The sequence below is a fragment of the Pseudorca crassidens genome, chromosome 3, assembly GCF_039906515.1.
Source record: "Pseudorca crassidens isolate mPseCra1 chromosome 3, mPseCra1.hap1, whole genome shotgun sequence".
NCBI lineage: Eukaryota > Metazoa > Chordata > Mammalia > Artiodactyla > Delphinidae > Pseudorca > Pseudorca crassidens.
The window spans coordinates 6,054,634-6,060,766 of record NC_090298.1 but is presented as its reverse complement, the minus strand read 5'-3'; the positions used below and the strand labels follow the sequence as shown (position 1 = coordinate 6,060,766).

General features: G+C 39.3%; 1 pseudogene; it reads right to left on the bottom strand.

Annotated features, from left to right (window-relative positions):
• Positions 1 to 3,496: 3,496 nt before the first annotated feature.
• LOC137220622 (serine palmitoyltransferase 1 pseudogene) lies at positions 3,497 to 4,627 on the bottom strand (annotated as a pseudogene).
• Between the last annotated feature and the right edge of the window lie 1,506 nt (positions 4,628 to 6,133).

The window sequence follows — 6,133 nt, the reverse complement described above, 5'->3', positions numbered from 1 at the left end:
TGCCATCCTGTCTCTCATCCCAGGTGGCCACTGGTCCAGGATGAGAAAACACCTGGAGGAGACCTGAGCCTGACAGTCTGGAGCCCAGTGCAGTCAAGGCCTGCCAAGGCTAGCCAACCCACAGATCCTTGAGCAAGAAGAAGTCTTTGCTATTGGAAACCACTGATGTTTGGGCTTGTTTGATACACAGCATTAGCATAGCAAAAGCTGACTAATACACTCTCCCATATGTTGGTGTTACCAGTACGAAATGAAATACATCCACAAAGCTTACAGAAAAAAGAGAAAGTGAAAATGTTAAGTCCTTAGAAGACCCACAGGCAAGATGAAGTCAGCTTTTAGTGAAAGCTGTGTTTATAGACAGAAGCTTCCAAATCGGTTTTCTGAAAAACACATCAGTAACTGGCTGGTCCACAAATCCCCTCCCGAAGACTGTCATAAAGACTCTTTTTCCCCTTGACCTTGTGATTACATACAGAGGGTGTTCCACGGGAGTATGGCTGCTGCTCTCACCCCCAACCCGTACTCATTCCACCCCAGGGGGTCCCGAAGGAACAGAAGCCCCTCTTCTCTCCTTTCTCCATGCAGACCATGCAGTCTGGTCTGTTGTCTACCCTGCCGCAGGGGCTTTCCCCTAGGAAGGACTTACTCAGTGACTGGGTGAGTGGACAAGCAGAATTGAGGGATGCGGGCACAAGTCCATTTTTATCACAGACATAACTACATTTTAGAGGAAAAAAAATGTTATCGGTAGTAAAGTTTTATCCCTAGTGGCTTGACACCTACATTATTTCTCAGCTGGTCCCTAATTCAGGCAGGCAGGAAAGAAAGGGATGTTAATGAATAATCTCTTAAGGCTTCAAACTAAAATAATTTACAGTAACATAATTTAGAGTGGTACAAAAATCATATATGTCAGGGGAGAAATCACTGGGTTTACATCTGAGATCCATGAAGGGGTAAGCAAGAGGTACCCTTCTGTAACTTATGCACTGTCTACCTTGGAAGAGCATGGCATATCCATGTCAAAGACCTTTCGATGAAGGAGGTTCCCATATTAAGATGTGGAACAGGCTAAACTATGGGAAACTACCTTAAATCAATTAAATTTGTCCTTTTGTGTTAGAACAGTGATCAATTGTAGCATAAATAATGGTTTGGACCTTGAAGACACCTGTCGATGCTGCTCAAATGTTAATGAGACAAACACTCCTGCTAAAGATTTTAAAAAATATATCTACCATTCAGACATACTTGGTACGTTCAAAACACTGCCTCTTGCCGAAAGGACTAACAGCAGTAATGGACCACGGAAGCTTCTGTAAAAGGCATGTGAAGACAGCTGATAATTGAAGTCAGAAGGACCTTAATGAATTGCTAGTTGTTACTACCAATTTTCTAGGCTTGCACCAAAGTTTCCATCTCTAGCAGCTTCAACATAATCAAGTCTTTGGAAGTATGGAGAGTCCATAGAATGAGAATGTTTTCCAGGAACATTTTTCTGGAACATCTCAGGCCGACTCTGTGCAGAGGAGACTTTCCCTATCAGGGTCTCAACCTTCTCACCATCTAGGGAACTTCATATCCTCCCACTTGTAAGAAGGTTTTTAGCAAAACTTTACTAAGTAAGGAAAACTTGTTTTCTCATTTATATTTATCAAAGATAAATACCAAGTCCTCAATTTACTTAGAAAAAACAGTTTAAGCACATCAAATTGCTATCATTCAAGCCAATAATGAAACTCCACATTTACGTGATTTCCATGCTGCTATCCAAGCATGTGTCTTATTCACTGGAAGGATCTGTTAATAGTTCAGAGACCCCCTTTACTACCTTCTCTGACCCCAGGAGTCTGTCGATCAATTGGGATACACTGATTTAAAGGATCTGCCTATTAAAATCCTATGAGTAAACCTCTGCCAATAATCCTACAACAATTAAATACTGCCAGAATAGGGGGAGCTTTTTCCATTCATTCACCTAATTGGATAAGAGTTTCTTACTTCACCCAATGTCCAACTTGGAAAATTACAAGTTGATTGAGGAAGGAATGAACAACAGAGAGATAGAGGTTAATGGAAATAAAAGTGGGGAAAGTGCACATAGAGCTGACTTGTATGAGATTCCACAGTGAGCCTTCATGGATGTACAGAGGTTGGCAAAGTGTCCTGGGGAAGAGGGAAAGGATGCTATAAGCAAAAGCAGTGCTCCAATCCTTTGTTTTTTGTTTGTTTTTGTTTTTTAATCAGGAATGTAGGTTTATTTCATTAAAAACAAAGCAGATTCATCCCCCAAAGAGTACTGTATCCTTTAAAGCAGTAGCAATCACAAGGCACATATGTACAAAATACCTCAAGCAAAATAGAAACTAAACATTAAAAATATATATGTTATTTAAAAAGATGTTGAAAACCATTTGTTAATATGAACATACATTATAAAATGACATTTTCAATATAATTTTATTCCTTTCCCTTTAATAATAGTTGGAGTAATAGTGTAATATTTATGTACTATCTTGTGGGACATATCACAAACATTTATACCACCCAACTTGGTTTGCTAAGGGAAAAACAGATAGCTAAAGCACAGCTTAAAAATTTTATTTTTAGTGCTTTCCCATCTTTTTTAGATATCTGGAATTCATAAGCTGAAAAGAAATAAAGGTCTCATTTTCTTAGCTTAGAAAAAGCCTGTAGTTATACATCCCCAGGAAACCCACTATACAAAGAAGAATACATTCAAGATATTCTAAAATATCAAGGACATGATTTCTATTTTGGGATCATCACAATAATCCTCCTCTGAAAACAGATTAGAAGTCAACACATAATGAATGTAAAGGTCAACTTACTAAAATAAAATAGTATTTGATTTAAATTGTTGCTCACTTAGGAAGTATAATGACTATTCTCTGGTCAAGGATGCTAAGATTCACTGTTATAAACAGTGCAACATCAGTATTTAGTGTATATAAAAATTCTAGGATTCAATATATTATCATGAAAAGTTTATAATAATCACACAAAAAGTATTCCTCTATATATTAACCACAATTGAGTTTCACATGACGAAGACTGAAAAAGATATGGTTGAATTAGATCTGCAATACCTTTTGTAACGTATATGCTGAATTGCCTCTAAGCTTTAATGTTGCAAACAATTTTCTATGAGATGTTAAGGAGTGCTCACAATCTTTACCATTAGAAGGGAAAGAAGAGAAACTGAAGCTCCATTTTTAAACAATGACAACAAAAAGAAGAATATAAAAACCTAGTGTTAATAAAACATTTAAATAGTATAAAATAGCAGAATTTAAATATCAGTTATATGCTGTCATTACTTGGGCTTTTGGATGTGTTTTCTTTTAAGTAACCAGCATCCTTCTCATCTAGTGACACCCCGTCTTGTACCCGCAGGCCCCCTCTGGCTCGCCCTGCAGTGACTCTGAGGTCTGTCTGCGTGTTGCGTGGTGAGCAACCGCCAGGCCCCAGACTAAAGCAGCATGGTCTGGGCCACCTTGCTGATCGTGGACACAGCTTTCTCCAGTTCCTCTTCTGTTTGTTCCCCTGTGACCACAACCCTAATGCACAGAGGAGGGAGACACTTCTCTTCTTTCTCCAGGTAGTGCTCCTGAGTTCACGTGATGCCTCTGTCCATGCACTGAGTTGCAATTTCCTGAAGTAGTTTAACCTCTCTTTCTCGACACCCAGTGCTCTCTTCCAGCAGGAGGTGACATGCCGGAGAAATGAACTCACCCACCACTTTTAATCCAGAAATGCCTTGTAAAGCTTTATGGATTCATTTGCACTTTTCCTGGATTTTCTTCCGTGATGTTGAGTGTCTCAGTGGCAGCAGCAGCTAACAGGGGAGGGGTAACGAAGCTGAAAAGCAGTGTCCCTGGCTGGAAAGTCACAAACGGTCAGTTACGGAAGACCTACCACAGCAGAAACCCCCAACCGAAGCAAGTGAATTCTCCGTGTTGGCACTGATAAGATCAATATGATCAATACTGATTCCAAAATGCTCAGTGACTCCTCAGCCATGCTCCTCCAGGACTCCAAACGAAAGGCTTTCCTCCAGAAAGATCCTTGCGTTATATTTGTACTTTAACTGAACCAGTTCTGGAAGAGGGCAAATCGTTCTAGTATTAATGTACAACGCTTCGACTACAATGAAACGTCGAGTTACACGAGCCTTGCAAGGATTCTTTTCATCTTCAGTCTCTTGTTCTTTTAGTGGTTGTTCCAGGTCATCCGTATCATTATGGTTAAATACTTACTTTCACTACGTGATGCCTGTAATCCCTTCTGAATAGCGAAGCAGGCCGCTTTATCTACAGACACAACGTCCCCTCTCTTACAGTAAGCAGCAGTAGCGCCGGCTATCACGGCAAATCCATATGAGTGTATAATGGCTGCTTCTGTCTTCATAAATTTTGCCAGGCGGTCTTCCAAATCCAAGTGCACATCAAATGTGCCATAAAATCCTCTAGGTCCACAAGTTCCCACACCATACGTCTTTAGAGATGCCAAAGCTGCTGCCTTGAGCCTAGGGTTATCCAACAATCCAAGAAAATTGAACGAGGCAAAGTTTATACCTTCTTTTCCATTCACCACAATGTTATGGCTTTTGGAGGGCCTGAAACAATACTATGGTTGACAGCAGGAAGGTCTCTTGAGACAAGAGAAACAAGAGGTTCTGGTTGCCAAGCTTCAATCAGTTCTTCCTTTTCCTTGACTGTAAGATCAGAACTCGTTCTTGTAGCTTGTGTGTTTTAGAGAAAAAGAAGTCTGATTAGCCAGAGTATTAAAATTCCTTCCAAAATAAGATGATAAACAGGAACCTTAATGAAATTATCCATGTCAGGTCGTCTTTTCAGCTGTACATTTCCAGGATAAAGGCCAGGCTGACTTTTATGTTTTACACAGCTAAACACACTAAGTGCATGTAGAAGATTCCAGATAATAACTAAGCCCCCATCAGTCCATTATGGGGTGCTATATTCCAATAGGTTGTCATTGGAAAGTCATTTTAAAAATGTATTTAGAAATGGAAATACAAATAATTTTCAAACATTAGACAGAAAGAAAGCAATGGTGATTCACAATAGTTAAAAAAATTCAGAAGTTGGGGACAGGGAAACTGCTGACAATTTCGTATATAAACTTTCAGGTCATTGCACAAATAACTTTAAAACTACATACATGTTGCATATGTTTGGGTACACAGCAAGACTCCTCAAATTCTGCATACACAGTGCACAGAAATTAGAAGCAAAACCAGAAATCTAAGACTATTTTTAAAATTTGCTGATCCCTCCTGAATGTAATTCAGTTAAGAGTGAGGACTCTACCAAAACAATCCTTTTGGTTTCATCAATAATCAGATTATAGTTGACAAACGTAAGTCCAAGTCACGAGTTAAACATTCCACTCCACAGAGAAATCATCCTAAGAAAAGTTTAAATGTCTGCTGAATTAATAAAAACCACAAATGTGGCTTCTTTTCTTCCCTAGGAAATGTGACATCCAGGAGGACTTCTCACTCATGGTCAGTACCGGGGTATAGAAGTTACATAGTAAGAGGGCAGTCTTCAGAAAGGCAGCAACAATATATAGTAGAAATGACTCATTTCTAAAAAAAAAGAAATCTTAAATTTTAGTGGCTTATCTTAGTCACTGTAATCTACCTAAGGGTGGAAATCACCTAAGCCCTACTTGCTCTCTTAACTGTTTTTTGTTTTTCAAAACGTCCTGATGGGCTCTACAATGATACATCTTGCATCATCACCCTTGCCAGTAAGTGCAATATTAAGTTTTAAGAAAATTATCAAAAGAAAACTGAGATTCACTTTAAATGAATGTAAGCCCTGTAAGCACAGGGACTTTTACCTGTTCACTCACTGCACTATCCCCAGCATCTAGATCTCTGCTGTCCAATACTGTAGCCACTAGCACCACTCAACTATTTAAATACACAACTAAATTAAATTAATTGGAAAATTCAGCCCCTCAGTCGCACTAGCCATGTTTCAAGTGCTTAATAACCACATGTGGTTAGTGGCTACTGTACTGAACAGCTCAGAGGACACGCAGAAAGTTCTATCGCACAGTACATGGAAACTCACTA